This window comes from Lonchura striata, chromosome 23 (genome assembly GCF_050655825.1).
Source record: "Lonchura striata isolate lonStrDom1 chromosome 23, ASM5065582v1, whole genome shotgun sequence".
NCBI classification, from domain to species: domain Eukaryota; kingdom Metazoa; phylum Chordata; class Aves; order Passeriformes; family Estrildidae; genus Lonchura; species Lonchura striata.
The window spans coordinates 8,743,002-8,764,957 of record NC_140725.1 but is presented as its reverse complement, the minus strand read 5'-3'; the positions used below and the strand labels follow the sequence as shown (position 1 = coordinate 8,764,957).

The following is a 21,956-nucleotide window of genomic DNA, read 5'->3' as shown; positions in this document are numbered from 1 at the left end:
GGTAGAAGTGTGAGCTTTTGGCTTTGTGGCTTGGGTTTTTTTGGTGGGTGCATAGGTTTTTTGTGTTTAGCTGTAACTGCTTTTTAACCAGTGTCTCTTCTCCTTTCTCTTCTATCCATTGCCCCACGACCGATTTTGGTGCTTCGCCTGTGTGGTTGGCCTGGCTCGCTCATCTCTGAGTAAGTACCTGCTTTGTTAGATCAGTGGGCAGAAATAGTTGAAACCAGTTGTTTTGACTTAATGATAGGACTTACTTAAATAATTAACTGGCCTGTTTATTTTGTCTTAAATTCTGAAGCATTGATTATTGTCAAACAGCATGATTTATTGTCTGTGTGTGTGTCAAGATTTTGGATATTGAAAAGCACTTAGTTGGCCTGGAAAGTGCTGTATTTTTTAATATGAAGAAGCCCCCAGTAGTAGTTTTTCCTACCAGTCTAGGTTGTGGAGCACTGACCTGGGGGTAAAAACACACCTAAGTGCCAGCAAGTGAGCAAATGGAAGGGAAAATATATTTGCAAATGGAAAGCAATGCTTCCTGTTCTTTGCAGGATGTCTCCTGACATCTGTTGGTGGCAAGTCAGCACTGTGGTTGTGAAAGGGACTCTCTGATGGCACTGGACCACTTTGCCCTTTGCAAACCATGGGTGTCTGGGGCTTTGCAGGCCACGGAGAGGAGGCTGAGGCCCTTCTGGCAGGAGAGGAGGGGAAATGCATGTTGAGCTTGGAGAAGAGCATCAGGCATTGGTAATTTCAGTTTGTGTTCATGGAGAGCCTGCTTTGCAGGGAGGAAAAATTGCCCTGGTTGGGTGGATTCTGATTGTTTCCCTACAGGGGTTTGGTGCCTGCCATGAACTTGGTTGTGAGGTGTTGTTTGTATATTAAAGCCTCTGAGGACAAGGTGTGTGTTCTCAGGGTGGAGGGAAGGAAGGGATCTGCTTGGTGAAGCTTTTTCTCTGGATGCAGTGGTGCCTTTGCATCGAGGTTGTGTTCTCTGGCAACTTCAGTAAGTTTAAATTTACTTTTTTTTCTTTTTTAAAATTCAAACTATCCTCCTGCTAAGCTTTCCCCTCTCCATCACTCCTCTTCCCCAGTAACACCCTCTTCTCTCCTAGTAAAAGGGAAAGGGCTGAGCACATTTAGAGCAGTTCTGCTCTGTGCCTGAGTATTTAATGTGCTGCCAGTCATTGATGAAAGACTTGAAGGGAAAGCAGAGGAAGGCGCTGGGAACAGATTGCTTTATTCTTAAACCCAACATCATTATACAATGTCTCATTGCAGGGCAGGGGAGATGAATCAAATCCAAGCATAAACCTGTTGTTCTTACTCAGAAGTGAGTAGCTGCCTCCTGATCTGAATGAGCTTTGCTAGCAAATCTCCAAAAGCAGGATTGTTAATTGACTAGAAAACCTCCCTTGGTCAGAATTGCTGAGCTCCAACCCCACCAAATACCCAGCAGCCATTTGAATGCAGAATAAAACTCCTCTGTGTGGAAGGTACAGCTGGAAGCTGCTGTGAGCTTGGATGTGGAGCAAGATACAAGTGCTCACTTGCATGATAGTTGGAATGGGTTAGTGAGAGGAAAGCTATACCAGCACCGCAGCTGCAGCTGTGCCAGGGTAGCCTGGAGCAAGTCTTTGGCCAGACAGTGTTCCTGCTCAGTTCTTGAGCAGACCCTCAGGACAGTCACCCATCTGGCTATCTCTGTATGACAAGTCTCTGGTCAAGGGTAAACTTCTCCCTTGGGAAACACTGATAACCTGGACCATCCCTGGTTTGCTCTCCCCAGAGAAGTCTCCATGTTACTTTTGTAACATGTCAGTTTTCTTGCATGTATTGCACAGAGGGGAGAGAATTGCATTTTGGTGGTCCTGCTTGTTACAGGCTGTGGAGGTTTTGATCCTGATATGAGATAAAATTTGCTGCTTGCTGAATAATTGGTGTCAATCTTTGTCAGCAAACAAGAAAGCCACGTGGTACCTTGTTAGGGATAGCAAAGATAAAAGGGGTGTGGTACAGTATCACTGGCTCAGAGACAGCTCTGACCTTCACACAGCAGAGAAAACAGCAGGCTCAGATTGCCTCTCCATCTTTAAGCCTAGCTTATATCATAGGTAAACATAAAATGGATAGATGTTTTAGTAATATATTTATATTAAATATTAATTTAGTAATATAATCTCCTCTCCTGACCTGGTAGATGTTGGGCAAACCACCAACACACCAACAGCTTCCATGGAGAGAAGCTCTGAGTAGCTGTGGGGCAGAAACCATGAAGGAAAATGCTGAAAATGGTAGAGGAGCCGCTGTTGGGGATTTTACTCTTGACCTTCAAGTTGAGATTTACATATGTTGCCATTATTTAAAGCCTGTCAAGAAATCCAAGGTGAGGTCACTGCTGAAAAATTGGTCAGAGCTGTGTCTGTGGTGGTAAGTACAGAGTGTCCATTCATGGGCTGTGTTTGGGCTCTGTCTTCCATACAGCGGCACTGGTAATGCTGGAAGCCGAGTGCTGTTATTTTTATTTATACATGTTGTTTCTTTCTATCCCAGAATTCATGGGTGACCTGGAGAAGGGCACTGCTTTGAGAGCCCTTGAACAGCTTGTTGTGTTGTGAATTTGGGTCTCCCCTTAGTTCTTGTTTACACATAGCCCAAAGAGGAAGAACAAATGAGGTTTCCAGCACCTTTCAGTGATATTTTCTTCTTTGACCTCCCCTGTTGGTTGACAGTGCCTGAACATGAGCCCAGGTAGGCAGGAAGGCAAATGACACATGGTGTGTACGAGCACTAGTGTGGCCAGCAGGACTAGGGCAGTCCCCAGGTACTGGTCACTGCTGTGGCCAAACCTTGAATCCTGGGGTCAGTTTTGGGCCCCTCATAACAAGAAAGACATCGAGGGGCTGGAGGGTGTCCAGGGAAAGGAACAGAGCTGGAGAAAGGGCTGGAGCAGCAGGAGCAACTGGAGGAGCTAGGGTGGCTTACCCTGGAGAAAAGGAGGCTTGGGGGACCTTCTGTCTCCTTAACAGAAGGGGGCAGCCTGGGAGAGATCGGTCAGGGAACAAGGGACAGGGCAAGAGGAAATGGTCTCAAGCTGTGCCAGGGGAGGTTGAAGTTGGATATTAGGGAAAAACTTCTTCATGGAAAAGGTCATCAAGCACTGGCACAGGCTGCCTAGGGCAATGATGGAGTCCCCATCCTTGGAGGGGTTTAAAATCCATGTAGATGTGGCACTTAGGGGCATGGGTTAGTGGTGGGCTTGAGAGTGATGGGTTAATGGTTAGTCTCTTTGATCTTGAAGGGCTTTTCTGACCTAAATGATTCCATGATTCTGTGGAGATGTGGCAGCAAGGTATCTCTTTCACTTGTCCCACCCTGTCAGAGACCATGGTCTCTAATGTGGTGTCAAGTTCTAGAGCCAGCTTAGCTCAGTGTTTTCACTTTGTTGCTTAGTAAAGGAGTGAAAACAGTTCTCATTGTGGCATTCAGAATAGCAGTGCTGCCCTCTGAATTACCATCTAATTAAATGAAAGCAAAAACTCCAAAACAAGTGAGGTTTCTGTTGCATAAGGAAAGTTGTTTTGGTTGACCTAAAAACCTACACTGAAAACCAGCCTAAACAGAGATGCTTTCCCTCCCAGCTCCGCAGGCCATGCAGAGCAGTTGCTACTGTTCTTGGAGAGGCATTCATGCCATGGCAGCTGTGAGCCCACTTCAAAACAGTTACGCCTTTGAGACTTGCTTCCCTTTTGCTTGATGGTTGGGGAAACCCTGCTGTGGAGACAAATAATTAAAAAGAAAAGATGGCAGCTTAATGAATATTAGCTTTTCTGAGGTAGTCTGCAGTGAGTGCAGGGTGAGATTGGTGTCTCCAAGCTGCTGTTGCATCTCCTGCTCCAGAGATTTACTGTGTGCACTGTTATTGTGCAGCCTTAGTGGACCTGCAGAACACCCTGAACTAAGTTATTTATTTTAGTAACAAACCTTTTCAGACTCTTGGCAATTAACTGCGACAATGGTAGTATGCTTTCTGTCCTCAGCTTCCTATCACTTCATCCATGCCCACAGCTTTCCTTGGCAACCTTATTCCCTTTGCCCTCCTCAATTTCTTGGATTCTGTCTATTAATATGAACCACTTTGGGTTGGTTCTCCTATTAAAATAAGCATGTAAAGTTACTACCTTAAAAAAGCCTCAAAATGCCTTATTTTGAGCTCCAGAAAATCTGGCAGCATTGGGATGCTATCCTCTGGGATTCTGTCTTATTGATATTCATCTTTTTGAAGCTGGTATCCATGACTGCCAGTTTCAGAGGTTAATATACTGCATTTCAAGCAAGCTGAGGTCTTTTTAATTTGTGATATGGAAATGTGCACCAATTAATCATTGTGCACCTGCAGAAATGCCTGTGGGCAGACTTTGGCTGTGCTCTATCAGGTTCTGGGAATATCAGTAGGCAGGACTAAGAGTGACAAGTCTGATCCAGTTTAGTAGCTCAGGACAAACCCTGCGAGGTCCAAGGATATGTCAGGCGGGGGACACAGTGCTGACCAAGGTGGTACAGAGCTTTGGCTCTTATTTCTGTAAAAAATAATGGTTAGAAGTTGTATTTTTTCTCCACAGTTAAAGTTTAATCTAAATAAATGTTAAGTTTTGCCAGGTGCCCCTCACTGGCACACAGGTCTAGCCCTCAATCACCAATTGCTGTCTGTTGACTAGAGCTGGGTTCATGGCTTGCATGAATTTGCTGCCTGGCCTTTGAATTACATGGAATATGTTAGTGCAGACTCAAACTCTCTTGGCCAAGTATCTGCCTCAAACTTACTGCTAGGTAAAGTTAAATAGTCTTAAATAGCTCTAAATAAACCCTGATCTTGAAACTGTCCTTCCCATACCAAAGAGCTCTACGCATTTTGAAGGCAAGGGGTGCTGTTTGCCCAAGAGCATAACAGTATGGAGTCAAATCTCCTTCACTGAATTGGGGCCTTTCTGGGGAGAAGCTGCAGTTGAAAACACACCTACCTGGTGTTATTTAAAGAAGCCAGAGCCTCTCTTGGCTACAGTTTGACTCGTCATCCATGCAAGGAGTAAATCAGCCCCTGACATATTTTGTTTGTAGTGCAGCTTGGCTGCCTCCCTGCTGGAGGTCTGGTCTCTAGGTGGTACTCACTGATATTTTTGGGTGCATTTCAAGAAAGGCTGCATAGCTGAGCTTGTCCCCCACTGAAGGGACAGCTGCCTCGTCCTGCTTCACTTAGGAGGTTGACACAAGGGCTTGAACTTCTTCCTGCTGCCCAAACATAGGAGTTTCCAGCAGCATTACTGAAAGAGGGATAGGGAATCTAGTGCTGTCTGTGAGCACACTCCTCTGGTTTTAGTTTTTTACTGCAACTGCCAGGAAATTAAATCCTAGTAAATGCTTGGAAGGAGGGTGAGCTCTCGAGGTGATGGAGGTTAGTGTTCTGTGGGACAGTCTGAGGCTCCTGTGATGGTTCTTTCCATAGTTCAGTGTTGCAGTGCAGGGTCTGCCGGGCAGCTGCGGCAGGGCCACGACCGTCCCCTGCGAGCTCTGCGATGCCCAGTTACCGGCAGGGACAGAGCAGGGACAGACAGCGATGCCACGGGGCTTGGGGTGGAACAAGATGGATTTATCCCTGGGCTCCCAGACAAGACTGGGGCGGGGTGAACAGAAGTTTTTATAGAGCAGCTCAGGAGCAGTGGTGTAGGAAAGTGAACCAACGAGGATATGGTAAGAGAGGAGTATAAGGTGGGGCAAATAGCTATCAGGGAAAATGGGGGGGGGGGGGAATAATGCAAAGTAACAAATGGGGTGTCGAGGGCATCAAGACAGACACAGAACTCTTTGGAGAAAGGGGCAGGGATAGAGGGAGGATCGGCAACTTGGAAGGGAGGAGGTTAGGGAAGGGCTTGGGAAAATTGGCAACTGGGAAAGGGAGGGGATTAGGGAGGGGAACAGGGAGCAAACATGGATTCAAAGATGAGCACACCATAACAGTCCAATCAGTTTCTTAGATTGTGTCTGGAGCTCAGGCTCATGCCACACTGACTCTGCTGTTTCCTGAGCCTGCTTGAATTCACAGCATCACTTGTAATATATTCTCCAGGATTTGTTAAGCTCTTTGTAGATACTTTCAGTGCAACCACTTGTGTGTTTAATACTTCCTACTCATACTTGAGAGGAGAAGTATTTCTCTGTCAATGTAGAAATGTTCACACATTCACCATATTAACACCTGATCCTGCAGGCTGCACCTGACCTCCTCTAATCTTTAATCGTGCATCTTGGTAGAAATGTGCTTTACATGCTGACTCTTAAGCCATGAATCTAAAGAAAGCTAACTCTTCAGGAACTGTTCTTCCATGCACTGACACATAGTCTGGAGAGAACTGAAGCTCCTCTTTTGTTTTATTCCTCTTTCTATTTGGAGTTTATCTGCTGTGCTGCAAGACGCTGCCTCAAATGAACATCAGCTTCATACAAATCAATGAAACTCATGATGGGAGTTTCTTCTATCAATTAACCAGATTGCAGGTGGGATGGGAATTCCTGGATGTACAGACTCAGTTCCCAGCCACCCCCTCTGCTTTCCCCATCTGCCCAAAAGTGATCCATATGAGCCAGCCCAGTACGAAGAAGATCTAATGGCTAAAAAATGGGATTCTTTTGCCCACGGGAGAATATGTGGTTGTAGTTTAGCAACAGTAGCTTTTAAAGGCTACAAATTACAGTTAACAAAATAAATTTCTCCAGAGAAGAAGAAGGATGGCAGAAGCAGTTTGGATTTAGCAAAATTGGAGGTGAACTGCCCTGGATCCAGTACCTAAATCACTCAGTCTCTTTAGCTAATGGAGGGTGCTTCTTGGCCCTTTAATAACTATCTCAGCAGTGAGTCAATGGTAGGTTTTGGAGAGTACTATGATGGGCTGGACTAGATTTAATCTTTGGTTAAATACTTCATACAGAGCCAGGTGAGTGTTGATGTTCCAGGTTGCCTTCAATGTGCACACCATGAGTTGTAGCAAATCAGTGCAAGTGTTCTAGACCTTAGTGAAAATTCCTTGAATTTGCAGTTCAGCCTGTCAGAGGCTTTTTCATCAGTGAATTCTATGCTGGAATGAAGGGTGGGCAGGGGAGAAATGCAGTGTTAGTTGAAGCATTCTTTCCTTCCAGCTGATAATTTATCTGCAATATTTTAATTCTAAATCGCCATTTTGCAGGAAGACAAAGCTTGAGAAGTCAAAAGGAGGTTTCCTTTCCTCCTCATTCTTGTCTTCTGCTCATGGCCAAATCAGCACTGCTGATGGTGACAGCAAAGCTGGAAGAGGAGCCAAGGGCAGAGGGCCAGGAACTGACAAAACTGAGCCACCTGCTCTCCTCCCACCTTGTTTGCTCTTGTGAAATGGCTGCTGCTGCAATGGAGACTGTCACTTGTTTGCAAAGTTTGCAAGTGTGAGAAAGGGAAACAGTGTGCCTGGTGTGTGTTCACATATGCGTGCGTAATACAGCTCATTTAGAGCAGGATAGATAGAAGATTCATCTGACCAGCCTATTTTTTTTCTTTTCCTAGAACTCGGTGTAATTCCAAGTATTTCTCTTCACTTTAAATCCTGCTTGCTTTGGGGAAGGGAGCACAGCACCAGTGTGATGCACAATTGTCTTGTTTAGACTGGGAATTCCTCACTGGAGAAGCTCCTCAGGACAAAGAGGAGAGCTCTGTCTGTGCCTTTTATTGTTGTGCCAGTAATGCTCTGGGCAGTATTCCCCAGCACTGATGTAAACTGGGAGCCCTGTTTTGCAACAAATCCTACCAAGAGTGTATCTTGTGGGGCCTACAGAGTGCTGGATCACCATACAAAGATGTGTTCTATGAAGACCTTAACTTGAGCTAGATTTAATCTGCTATCTGGATGCTCCTAGGATGCTGCAGTGTGTCCTCCTGAGCTGCTTGAAAGTGCCTGCACATTACCCAGGCAGAGGGCAGGGTTTGGCATTGTCTTCCATGACCCAGTTAGTTTGCACTGACTGAATCCACCAGGATCTGAGTGCTCCCAGTGGCCTTTCACCTTGTGAGGAACGACCTCTGCCTTAGCGACTCTAAACGCATGCCTAAAATGAATATAATTCCTGTCCTTATTCCTATATCCAGCAGGCAAATACCAAGAAATCCTGACTCAATAAAATAATTCGCAGTCTCTAAATTACTCCCATAAAGCGAATTTAACCAGCTGGGAGAGTTCTTCAAATAGTTGCAATTCAGGCTTGGCACAGAACGAACTGTTCTTATAGTGAAGAATTAAAGAAATTTCCATTACTTTCTGTGGGATTTCAGAGGTCACTTTGGGGCTGTGTAGGAAGGAAAAAGTTTGAAGCTAAGCCAGTGACTTCCAGCAGAAGTGTGGTGGTGATCGGTTTATTTCCATGTGCACAAGAGTAGTGGTTTCGGGTTTCTTTTTCCCTTTTTTTCACATATTTTCTGCTCCCTATAAATCATCGCTTTATGTAGGCTTAGATCCCCTTGCCACAGAAGAGTGTTTTTCAGACTCTCATGCCATAGACCAAGTGCATCTTTTTGTATTTGATAATTCAACTTTTTTGTTTCTCTTCCTTTAGCTTTTTAGCCAGTCAAGCTCTCAGCCATTTGTTTGGGGTCTGAAGAGATGACAGAATCCGTTGCCCTCGCGCACAAGCGTGTCGGCAGCTTGCACTAGTGCTCCCTGTGGATAAATGCTTCACCTGGGAATATAAAATGCAGGAGCTGCTGCTTCTGCTCTTCAGCTGCTGGCAGATGGAGTTGAGGATCATCTGGTGATCTGAGCGCAGTGGATGATGCGCAGTGTAGTGTTAAATCACCGCTTTGATGTGAAATTTTTGTTGCCCTGGTCTCTCCTCCACATCATCTGCCATGTGTAGTATACAATGAAGCAGTGTGGGTTTGTTTGCTTGTTTTTCTTTGCTGCAAGAAGCTGTTGCCAACCAAAACTTGTGGTTTCTTTGCTCCCTGGGTTTCTCCTCAAAGCCGTTTGGAGTGGTATTTTTATTCTGACAGTGTTTTAAGCTCACCCATGGGTGAGCAGTAGTAAAGGCAGTAGTTGTAGTGGGTCAGCACTGAACATCTGACACTCCTCCATGCACTGCCTGGGCTATTAAAATGTGCTAAATTTTTGCACTGGGGATGGAAGTCAGAGCTTCAGGACATGATTCAAAGGAACTACCTGTCCCTATTGTAAGAGTAGCAACTTAGAGCTGCCAGAACTTTCCCAGCCTGTCTTTTTTTAATCAGATGTGCTCATCTAAGTCCAAGAAAACCACCAAGCTGTCCAGATTTAAAGGAAGAAATATCTGTCTTCCCTCTCATTAAGGAGCTTTTTGCAAGTGGTCTCAACACTGAGACAAAGGGGAGCTGCTCCGTTCTTGGCAGAGCTGACTGTCATAGACACATAAAGGAGAAGGGGTAAATAGCTGTGAGAAGCATGTTGATTTTTTCTAAAAATCTGGGTATTTTTAGCTTCATATAGCACAAATGCCGTCAGTGTGTGAGTGGTCCTTGCTAGGTCGGTACCAGTGATGGAGTGATCCAAGTCAGGGTATGTATCAGCTTTGGGTATTATCCGCTGATGAAGAGGCAGGGCAGTTGCTCTTAATCCAAGCAGAATAATGTGCCTGAGACCTTAATTCTCTCTGGGAGACAAACGGAGATGCCTTAGTGCCAGGCGTATTTTGGAGCTGTGCAAATATATGAGGGGGATTTGGTTCCTGAGCTGGGCAGACTGACAGCAGCTTTGCTGGAACCTTTGGAAGTGCTCAAGAGGCACTGGGCAGCGTGTTTTGCTCTAATGTACAAGCTCTGCTTGATAAAAATAACTGATTCTAATTTGGTTGTAAGCGAGGAAAATCCAGTCCATGCTGGAGGTGCGGGATTCCAGAGCAGGAGCAGGGCGGGCCCCTCGGTGGGGCTGTGCTGGGCTCCTGGGGGCGTTTCTTGTTGACCAAGCTACCTCAATTGTCGCTTTCTTGGCTTGCCACAGACTGAGGCAGCATCTGTTCGATTACGAATAGCCTTATGCTTAAAAAAATGAAGACTATAATACCAGCATAAAAAACCCCCAACCCTCCCCGCCACCTTTCTTTATATACTCCTCCTTGCTTCTTCACCCCGGGTTTCCCTTCAGAGCTGCGCCACCACTTTCTCTGGGAGGCAGCGAACGGTATTTAAAATTTAGGTCACGGAGGGAGGGGGAGTGGCGCTACCGCCCGCGGTACCGGCGGGCAGGCCCCTTCTTGTCCCCTTCCTATTGGAGCCGTGCGGCGCCAAATTATCTCCCCCCCGCCACCATCACCTTAGCGGGGAGGGTGTGGCGGTGGCAGGAGCGGGTGGCAGTCCCGCTGTTTCAGCCTCTCGCTGCCGGGTGTCGCCGTGGCGGGATCAGGAGGGCGCTCCGGGCGCTCCCTCCGGGCCGCCCGCGCGAGGGAACGGGAGAGAACGGGATGAGCTGAGCCAGGAGGGGGCGCACGCTCCCCCGCCCGCGCTGCCGGCCGCGGTTTCCCCGCAGCCAATGGCGAGGCGGCGCTGGCGTCCCGCCCCTCGCCTCCGGCCAATGAGAACTTACTACAGTGTGGTGGGGGGGGCAGAGCCGCGGGCGGGCGGCGGCGGGCGCGGAGCGGCGGGCGCGGAGCGGCGAGGGACGGAGACAGAGCGGCTGGCCGGGCACGGCGCGGCCCGGGGTGCCGCACCGCAGCGGGGGCTCTGCGGGGCCCGCTGTGAGGCCGGCGGGCGCCGCGCGCAGGGGCGGCCGGGTAAGTGCGCGCGGGAGCGTGCGCGTGGCCTTTGCGCGGCGGGTCCGTGTCCGCAAGCGGCGGGTCGGTGCGCGCCCGCGGTCTCTGTGCGGGCGAGCACGTGTATGTGCACGTGTGTGGTTGTGCGCTGTGTGTGAGTGCGTGTGCTCATCTGCGTAAGGTGCATCTGCACCGCGAGTGTGTGCGGTTGGTGTGCCTGTGTGTGTAAAGGGTGCGTGGGATATTGGAGCGTGCACGCGTGGTCTGCACAAGCACCCTGTGTGTGTAGTTGGTATCGGGGGTGTGTGGTGTGACTGCTGTGAGCTCTGCGTGTGAGCACTGCATGTATACGCAGTGCGTGTGCAAGCTGTGTGTGTGTGCACCGTGTGTCTCTGCACACCATGTGAGTGTGCCCCATGCGTATGTATGTACTACGCGTGTGTGTGCAGCGTGTCAATATTTGCCCTGTGTGTATACAGTGTGTGTTCGCAGTGGCCGAATCTAGTGCATCTGTGTGCGTACAGTGTGTGTGTGCGCGACTGGTGTGCCACCGCTCCGTGGGGCTCTGTGTGACGGAGTACTGGAAGTCAAAAGGCGGAGGCTCAGCCCGAGACAGATTCTGCACGAGGCAAGAAATAGGGATAGCAGGATTGGGACACACAGCTCAGGAGAGCTGGCACCCAGTGTCTCCCTTTGCTGGGCCGAGCTGGCATCCCCAGCTCTGCCCCGAGTCCATTGTGCAGGAGGAGGAAGGAGATAAGGTGGGGAAGGGCTTAGGGCTCCACGGAGCGATGGCTGTTCACCAACCCGTGGGACAAATGTAAATGCTGTGGTCTGGTAAGCGCTCTTTGCTGTCCGAGCACGCTGCTTTCCTCTGAATTCCAGCTCAAGAAAACACCTTGGCCCACTGGGAAGTGATGCTCCTACTGGATTTTCCACCAAGGCATGTTTTTATTTCCTATCTCCAGCAAGGCACCGTTTGTGATGAAAATTACTCCAGAAGGTCTGGAATGAGTTAAAATCCACTTCGACCACCTCTGAGTGCTGCAGCTGCAAGTCTCCCAAGTCCCCACTTCCCTATCTTTTGGGGAAAAGGAACTTGTTCACCCTTGCTGCACTGGTTTGAGGAAGCTGGTTTTGGGCAGGGTCTGGCAGCATTTCCCTCTGTGGCTGTGCAAATGGTAATTCAAGAATTGCATGATGAAGGTAAAATTTCTCAGAGATTGTCCAGTTTCTGGAGTAGGTGCTATGTTGGTTCAGGTATAATTTCATGTGTTAATTAAGATACTGGACAAGCAAAGCAAAATAGGTCCTTTCCAATCCAAACTATTCCATGAAAATCTAATTTTTGAACAGTACCACAAACCCCGTTTTTGCCTATCCTTGCTCTTTCCAGTTAGGATTTGAAGGCTTTTCAAACATGCTGGATTTTGCTTGCCTCAGTTTGCTAAATCTGGATGGATGGTCTTTGAATTAGTAATTCTTATTCAAAGTTGAGATATGTAAAAATAATCCCTGTAAGATCTCGGGGGCAGAGAATATGGTGGGTCTGAATGAGGGATGAGGAGGGAATCTGCCGTGGCTGCTGCTACTGCTGTGATGCCGTGGAGTGCAATTCCTTTCACAGTTGGCTAACTCTTGTGTTGCTGCCCCAGGATCTGCTCCCTTTGCTTCAAAGGTTGTTTTGTGGAGATCCAAAGTAGGTTGTTTTTCTCTTTTAATGGCTGGTCCAGCAATATTTTTAATGAATTGAAGGTTTTCCTGCAGCATTGTGGTGGTTGATAAGGATTGTGTGTCACATGTCAGTGATGCTGATAGTCTTGATGTTTATATTTTACATAATCTTGCATCTTCAGTTGCACTTCTATGGCAATTTTGAGCATTGGGTGGGATCTAAAAGGCAGTGTATATCTCTGCTGTCATGGCCTTAATAAAGAAGGTGAGGATTTTATAGGATTCTCATGGACAAGCATAATCTGCTGCAGAAGATAAATATCAAGATAAACATAGTGCTCACGCTCCTTACCTTGAAAACTCAATTAGAGCCTTACGAAACGGAGAGAAGGATGATTTTTTTTCCTAATATAAACTCATTCATTATTTCCTATATCAATTTAGATGACGTGAACAGGAATTACCTGTGTTTTCATCTGATCTCACAATTGCAAATTAAACAAGTAATCTTATAAAAAGCAAAGCATTTAATGGGAAAGCAGCAGTCCTGAGGGGTAAGGACTCCTCTTGGCCTGTTTCCAAACACTGTATGTTCCTAAAGCCTATAAATGCTTCAGGGCAATGATACTCCAAACCTACAGCTCCTGACTCCAGATCTATCTCCCTGCCACGTGCCTATATGCTCTGTATCAGCATCCGTGGTGTTTTTCTTTTGACATCCTTTGATTTTTGGAAAGTGGTAAAACAATGTCTCTCCTACTGCCCCATTTACTGCTTGTTGAGCAGATATTTGAATGAATGGGACATAGGCTGGCAAGGATGTGGCTTATTTAGTGAGCAACCACCTCTACAAATTCATTTAGTAGAGATCCAAGTGTTGCTCTGCCAGGGTAGCTTGCTGGGGTGTTGGGATGCTCCATGTGCTTTGATACATTGATAAATGGATGATGATGATAATGAGGTTGTGAATGTGGCATGTTACATGCTGGAATAAAGTTGGGTATACAGAAGTGTTGCTGATGGAAGGCAGTGACTCTGTACTAGGTTTTCACCAGCAGTTACTTGGCATCTCAAAGGAATCCTGGATTTTTGGGGTCAGCAGGTGAACCTCAGGCTCTTCATCCTTGGATGTTCAGTGGAAGTGTTGGCTGAGTATCCACAGCATCTGATTTCTTCTCAAACATCTTTCCTTGTGTTCCCAAATGAGAGTTATATGCCTAGAGCCTCTTCATTTGGGGGAACTGTGACAGTACCTGTGTTACTGCAGGTGGATTTTTCTTCTGCCTCTTACTCCCATATTTCACCTATTTCTTGGAAAAGCCCTGGAAATTGGTAATGCTCAGAGATCTTGTGTCCATGTCGAGTGGGAAGGCTCTGGGCTCTCCCCACCTGACCAGGCCAGGGATCCCTGCTCTTAGTGGGAGCTTCCCACCCCTCTGTGAATGGAGGCATGTGTGGGTGAAGCTGCAGTGGGGAGGTAGAGCTGAGCTGTACTCTGTGCCACACTGGGTCAGTGTCTGAACTTGCTGGAGCTGCTTTTACATTACTGGGAAGCTGTGATGAATCTAAGGGCTTTAATAGGACAGTGTGAGGGTCCCTGCAGTGGCCCTATGGATGCAAATAATTTCCCATCATAAACCTTTCTTTGTACTTTCAAGCGCCACTGCAGTCCTGTCGGCTTCCTTCTAACTTCTGTGCAGTTTTCCTAGAGCTTTAAGGAATAGCAGATACTCGGGTTGTTCAGGCTTGGAGCTGTGTTTCTTGCAGTTGTGTATTTCTCTGGGGAAGTTCAATATAAAGCTTTGCATCAGGAGTAGAAGTTGCAGTCTGGGTTTGGGGATCTTTTGCAATGATTATTCTTTCTTGGTACTTGGTTTTTGCTGTAATCTTGTGTAGATTAAGCAGAGAATGATGCGTAAAGATTTCCATTTGTATGTCTTATTTACTACTGTTTTGATCAGTAGTTTCTTAAATTGCAAAGAACTGTAGATGTGGCATAGCGGGGATTTATCTTTGTCCATCAGATGGATTAGGTAGGAATGTTTATGGCTTGTACTTAATCCAGATTAATATTATTAGTTTCTTTATGTTCAGTCAGTTGTTTATGCTTGTTTTCTGTTTATGTGAATTTTTACTTGTGTAATGCTGCAAACATTGTGTATTAAAAGACAGTGCTTTTAATTTGTCCATGTAGATGGACTAAACCTTTTTCTCTCTGTCTGTCTCTCTCTCTCGCTCTCTCTCTCTCTCTCTGTCTCTCTTCTTTTCTTTTTTTAAATTAAGCACTTCCACAGAGAGGCAAATTGTATGGGTTTTGGGGGTGTGTCAAGCAATTGTATTCTTTCAGGGCGTGCTCCTCCAGACCCTGCTGCATTTCTGATCTGGGATTTTTAAACACATTCCCATGCCAGCTTGCTTTAGCTGCTGTGCTCAGAGCAAATGTTGATAGCAGTGGTTTGTAATTTATAATTTATAAAGTCCTACAGCACTTGAACTCTGGTGCTTTTGGAGGGGACTAAGAATTTTGTATCTCCCTGATCTCAATGCAGAGCCTAAAAGATGTAGGAAGATGAGAAGCACAGGGGAGTGTTTAGTCTTGCAGGCAGTGGGAGAGCTTGATGGCTGCCTGTTTGCATAGCCACGGCCACAGCCACAGTTTTGGGTGCTTCCCTTCCACATGTGTGTTTTTGGGGAGCAGGCCAGTCCCTCTGCTGGTGAGGGTGAATGCCATGGCTTTCAGACTGGGTCACATGAAGGTATAACTCTCTGTGGCTGCATCAGGAAACCTGGAGCCCAGACCTGGGCTGGATCCTTTGCTCTGTCAAAATTGGGTCCTTACAGGATCAGCTCAGCCTGAGATGTAACCACAGCAAAACATGCCGTGGCTGGAGCCTGGGGATGGGAGTATGCTCTGCAAGCAGTGGAAGAATTGGCCTCGTTAGCTATTTCTGTGAAAACCACAATTCCTTTGAACCCTCCAGTCACTGGTGGTAGGCTGATTATTCTGCTCCTTCCCCACCCCATGGAATGTGTGTGTGTGAGAAAGATAACGAAGAGCTTTTAGTTAAATAAATAACTAAGCTGCTCACATGGCTTTACAGTAGAATTGCAGAGCCAAAGCCTTGGAAGTGGAAGATGGTGTGTGCTGCTGCTGGTCCCACAGCATCTCCTTGCCTTCCCATGCTGGTGTGGAGCATAATTTCACATGGACTTTTCACTCCTAGAGCCTGTGTATCGCTGAATTTGAGAGCAGGCAGGGTGTAAGTGGGGACAGTCCCACCCCATTGTGTCCAGGGCTCCAGGCTGTATTTATTCCCTGTTATTCAAACAGGGAATTACTCTGCTCTGAAGACAGGATTAATAATTCCCACCCAAATTCATCTGCAATGTGTGTGTACAAATGAATCAAAAGCATAAGCTGGTCTTTGCAATTCATTCATTAGATGGTCTGGATGCTCCAGGATGGCTTGAAAGGTGATTTGGTTTTATCCCATTGACACAGAGCTTGATGAAATGTTTTATGTTCCAGTCCTGGTTTCTGCCTCTGAGCTGCCTGCAGTGCCTTGAGCCAGGCACTTGGAAAATGACAAACGTTCAGCTGGTAACCATTCCTGGGGAGTCTTAGGAGTCTTTTGTCATTGGGCAGAGACTGGTTTATGGAAGGATAAAAATATTTTGGCTCCAGTTCTAGCTGCCCTATCCCAGTTCCTGAACCAGTGGATAAGAGGGCCCTATAACCAATATCATAGAATCTCCTGAGTTGGAAGGGACCCACAAGGATCATCAAGTCCAACTCCTGGCCCTGCATAGGACACCCCAGCAATCCTATGCTGTGCATCCTTGAGGGGCTTGTCCATTGTCCAAACACTCTTGGAGCTCTATCAGCTTTGGGGCTCTGACCATTCCCTGGGGAGTCTGGTCAGTGCCTGACCACCCTCTGGGGGAAGAAGCTTTTCCTCATATCTCACCTAAATTATATTCCTGATTTCTCCTCTTAACATGAGGGCCTGAGGAGAGGAGGATGCCCTGGGGCTTTATGGGAAAATGCAAATTTTAGTCAGTGCAGAGACAGCTCAGGATAACATTTTGCAGACTGACAAAAAACTCTTCTAAATCCCCGAACGAAAACTGCTGGTCTGTCCTTTAAGTACTGGATTCTGTGTGTGCATAGTGTATTAGTCCTGTTGGCAAAGACACATATCCTGGCAGTGTCACTTTGACATGCACATCAGACACAGCCAATGGGACTCTCCAGGGATGCTGCCCCTTGGAGAAGAGCAGTGGTAGGCTGTCATCCTCCTGGTACAAGGGTGTCCTCCGGTCCTTCATGTATCATGAAATCTAAGCTGCTCATTTGGTCTGAATATTCTTGAAATCCAGCATTAGGCCAAAATTTTCTGGCCTAAATGCCTGTTTTGCAACTATTGGTTGGCAGTGAACTGACAGGCAAGATGGAAATTGTGTGTTTAAATTGTGGGGGTAGTTGTTGGTCTGAAGTCAAAAGAAGTCACCTATCCAGTATCCCTCTTTCTCCTGCATGAGTGCATGTGAGTGTATAGAGGCAGTAAAAAGGCCATTTGTCATGTAATCATACCCTGACACAGGCAGAATGCAGACCTATAGCTTGTTGGAGGAAGGGGTCACATTCCATGCAAGAAAACAGTATTTCTAGGACCCTTGGTAGTCCCTTGGTTTGAACAGGGAGAAGCCAGGTGGGATGAGTATCAGGCACTTCCCTGATGTCCCTCCATCCCTCCTCCTGGGAAGTACCAGCACTGCTTCCATGTCCCTCCATTCCTTCTGGGATTGGTGCTGGTGGCTGATGCTGATATTGCTGCTTTTTTATCTCCAACTGCCAACTTGAAAGTTGAGTGTGCGTGTGAGAAGCTCATGAGAGTCTTGGTGAATATGCACATGAAGTAGCAACAAGATAAACTCAGTGTGGGCTGCCTGGTCCAGTTGCGGGAATAACTTTCATAATTTTTTCTCCTTTTCAGAGGAAAAGCTGGAAGCTTTTGGTGCCTGGAGAAAAGTTCAGTTGCAGATTCAGCTGTTCATATGAGTTTCTAGTCAAAAGGGTTTAAGGACCCCTACACTTTCACGAAGAGGGGGAACAACTAGCAAGAGAAACTATTTTGGGAGGGGAAGAATGTAGGGTATATATATATTGCTTTTCCATGGATTTTCATGTGCAGCCAGGCTCCCCCAGGTGTTTAAACATAATGAAAAAGGGTTATTGCAGATGTGAGTTTGCTGATTCACACACATGAGTTGGCTTCTTTCTTCAGGGTTTTCTGAAAAATTTAATATTGTCAGGATGGTCCTGAAGAAGGGAGTTTATCTGCAGTGGGAGCAACTGCATCAACATAGGAAGGGTATGCTGGTGATAGAGGGGGGAAATTGCCACATGCTGAATTCCTCTGATACTGCTTCTAGTGAGTGCTATAGTTTCTTCAGACTTCTGGAGGGGTTTGTTGTTGTAACTGCTGCTTCTGTTACTTCCATCAGATCTACCTAGATGCTGCCTTTAAAAAACACTTCCTTTGTTTATGGGTGGCAATATCAGTTTGTTTGCTGCCACCCATCTCTGCTCTTTCCTTTGCTCCTCCAGGAAGTGGTGGAATAAAACTGGGATTGGTTGATGAGGTCAGAGCAGCTGTTGTGCCCATCCCGGTGCAGGACCTCATCCTTGCCCATCTCCTCAGTGAGGTTTGGGATGCTTCATTCCCTTGATAACGAGAACCAAAGGGACTTGGTCTTCTTGTCCAAGCAAGTTTGTCTCAGAAAATGACCTTTTTTCCTTTGTTTACAGACTGAAGCAAATTTTTTTATTTTGTTTTGTCCGAAGCAAGGTGCTTTGAGTAGCTAATGTCTCCCCATCTCCTCAGTTTTGGGGCACCAATGCAGAAAGCATTCCTCTTCTTGGTTCAGGTGCTCTTTCTCCCACCTGCGAACACCCATCAGATGCCTGTGGAGAAACCAGCAGTGACACCAACAGTGTTAGTGGCTTCATGTTTTGCAGCTGCTGCTCTTGGTTTATTTAAAAATGATGATTGACTCTCTTCATCTAGCCTGATGATGACGTATGGCGATATCCCTTTTGCAAAGATGTGGTTTATTAAAAAAAGAGTCTCTGTTGCATGATGAATCAAGAGGGAGCGCTCAGGGAAAATCAATCTATTGGTGTTATTTGCCTGTGTGCCTCCTGAGGCAGGAATAGGAGTAGATAATGGACATGAGGGATGAATTCACAAAGCAAGGAGGCTTGCAATTACAGAGAAATTTGGTATTTCACTGTGATGCTTTTCTTGCAGGTTTATTTTTTTTTATAATTGAGCTGGACTCTCCAGCATGAGCATTGCTTGACTATTGCACTGGTGAGTTTGACCTGCACAGTGCTAATCACAGTAAAGGCTGGCAATAAAATACATTATATTATACACCGTATATGCAAATACAGTGGAATTAAACTTTTTTCTCCCTTTTTGAGGTATATGCACAGCTGCATCTGTGCCAGTGATAAGGTTCTCTGCAGGCATAGGTGAAGGAGTGGTACCAGCACCCCGTGCCTGCAGCTCCATCACACACAGGTTCAGGAGGTTGGAAGGTGTGCACGGGGCTCATTGGTGTCTCAGTGAGGGGCTAACCTGGTTACAGGGTTGGCTCTCTTTGCTGGGCTGATGCTGCTGGGGGACGTGGTTGTATGTTAAACATTTCTCATGATTTCTCAGCACAAACAGTTATAAATCACTCCTGTGGTAGGAGCAGCTGCAAAAAGTGCTCAGCCCTGGTTTTGCTGTGCAGAGGTACCACCTCCTGCCTGGCCTTTGAAAACAGAAATGTAAGGAAACAAAGAACTCTGCTCTTTTGATGTATTAACTACAAAGTCAGCTGAAAATTTGTTGATAGATTCTGCTTGTTTTGGAAACAGGTTAACCTTCTGAAACTTCTGACTCTGGCAGAAAACCAAGGAGTGATGAGTTATACTGAGGTTTGATTAATTGTCACTCTCGTAGCACTTCAGCTTCCTCACTAGAAAAACACTATAGGGTTGGTGAAGAACATTTGTTTTTTCACTAAAACACTGTTCTAATAAATTTTCTAGACTTGGGGGGGAGAGAACTGGAGTTGCAGCTGTGCACCTCTGAAACAGGAGGCTTGAGAGTGGGTGGTTCCTGTCTACCTCAAACGTCTGCTTTTGTTTTTCCCCAACTCACTTCAGCAGAAATACACTCCCTAAGAAAATATTTTGAGACATTTCTTTAAAACAAAAAGCAAGGGGAGAGAGAAAAGCACAAGCCTCTCTGTTGTAAAGGATTATCAGAGCTTTGCTATTGGAACAAGAGTGTTTGGGATTTAGGGAAATGGACAGACACGCAGGCAGCTGCACCTCACAAGATTGAGCATCATCTCAACATCCCTGTGTCAGCCAAGCCTAGCAGTTGGTCTATTCCACATCTCCAGAAAAAACAGCGAATGGGCAACCTGCTGTTTTTCTCTGTTTTTCCAAGTTAATCTCCTTGCCTTGCTTTCCCATCTATGGTTTGTGGTTTAGCCTAGTCACAAGGTGTTTCATGGGTGCAGTCAGTTCAGGTGCTTGCAAGACAGAGATGTCTGGCGGTGAGTCACTAGAGCTCAGGATGGGGCAAGTTTCTCAAAAACAAGAAAACAGGCTTTGTGAAAACTTAAAATTAAGAGTTGATTCCCAGACACAAAAAGATCCAGACCTCTTGGTATCAGCAGTCATGAGCTCTTTTGATACGCCTTGAGAAATAGGCTTGAAATTTGTTGCCGTGTTTAAAAAAAGAAAGTGTCTTGGTTGCTCCAAGCATTTAATTATATTTTTTTAAAAACGTAACTTGAAAAAAAATGCAAAATGGAAAAAAATTCAGCTTGGGACCATGCAGAGATTTGATTTTTAGGTTGATAATCTGGCACACAAGTAATTAGCCAGTGTGGTATCCAGCACAGTCCCTTCTGACTTTTGTGGTGATCATATATGTGATCTGCTCTTACTGTGGAGAAAAATGGATGTGGCCACTTGAATTTTAGTTGGAGGACTGGCTTTTTTGTGTTGAATCACTGTAAATGGGGATGTGTATGTTTAATTTGGAATCTGAGATCCACCCATCTGGTACTAGTGAAGTGTTCGGTATAAACCATCTGCAACAGAAGCTTATGCAGCCATTCCAGATTTCTCAATGACATGAACATGTGTATGCTTGTGTGGCACCTTCTTATTTTAAGCCGTGCTGGAAGTTGGTTTTGCTGCTTAAAATGAACTTCTGTGAAGTAGCAGCTCACTGGGTAACCACTAATTGATTTAATTACTGCTCTTAATATGAAATATGTTGTGGGTTATGGAAGAATGTTCTGCTGCTCCACAGTATTTGACCAATGCTGTCCCAGATGTGGGATGTGTTCCCCGTGTCCCCGGGTAGGCATGTCCCTGGTGTGAGCAGTTCAAGCCACCATAGTGTTTCCCGCCCCAGTGCTACAACATGTATTTTTCTCAAAAGCTGTGCTTGGCAAGGTATGGGAGCAGAAGTGAAGCTCAGAGAAGAGTTATTCATTTTTTCATTTTTTCTCTTGTATTTAGATGTCTAGCACTGATCTTCCCTGCTGTTGTCAAGACTGAGTTCTGCAGTGCTGTTGGTGAAACACTTTCGAAAGTGCACTGCACCATGCAAAGGGAAACACATTTTTGAGAAAGAAATCTAATATTCAATTTAAAAATAAGTAGATAATCATGGTGAAGTGCTGTTTCCTTCTGGCATATCACTGTTTCATGCAAGTGGCGCTGCATCAGGGCATTGTGCAATAAAGATCTATTTGTGGAAAGCAAAAAAAGAGGCCAGAATTTAAGGGGATTATTAAATTTGAGCAATGTGAGTTGCAAAATAACTTGTTACACTGCTGTCTGCAGAGGCCACTGTGAGAAGGCAAACAGGCATTCTGTGCTCTTCCCGAAGGCTCATGCTGTACTCCTGTGTCCCTGGGCTCTGCACAAGGAGTTGTTTTGGGTCTTAACCTCACAGGTCTGTTATTAATGTCTGAACAGCTCAGTTCTTGGCATAAAGTTACCTGTGCTTGAAGGGCCACGGTACACAGGCATTTCTCCCATAGAGTTTGGGTTCTTCATCCTGGTTTTGACTGCTTTGCCAAGGCACTTAAAACTCACGGACACTGGCTGCTGTTGCTGGTGTGTGCCCTTAATCCCAGAGATATCTGGGTTAACATCCCCAGGCTTGAACTGGTGTTGTGTTTTGTTGAGTCCTGTAGGGAAAAATGGATATTTATTGCTGTGAATATTTGGGGAGTCCAAAGGGCTGCTGAAATCTGAGCATTGAGGCTGTGATGCTCATGGTCTGTTTCACCAAACCTGCTCTTCATGCTCAGGACTGTTAATCCACCACTGAGACGAGGAATCTCTGTTTCTTCTCCCAGAGGAGAGATCCTGGTCCTGGATACTTCAGCTCTGTGCAGTT

The 21,956-nt window shown here is 46.1% G+C and overlaps 1 protein-coding gene across 27 annotated transcripts in view; it reads left to right on the top strand.

Moving 5' to 3' along the window:
• The window catches only part of EPB41 (erythrocyte membrane protein band 4.1), a 94,030-nt gene that overhangs the window by 8,847 nt on the left and 63,227 nt on the right, over positions 1 to 21,956 (top strand). Inside the window, exons 1-2 of one of the 27 annotated variants that reach the window (XM_085559935.1) lie at positions 4 to 179; positions 916 to 1,006. The exons of 24 other annotated variants lie outside the window; for them this stretch is intronic. The gene's annotated coding sequence lies outside the window, so the exon portion shown is untranslated. Of the gene's footprint in view, positions 1 to 3; positions 180 to 915; positions 1,007 to 10,660; positions 10,816 to 21,956 lie in introns of those variants that run through there. 2 more of the 27 variants (XM_085559933.1, XM_085559936.1) reach the window with 2 other exon arrangements.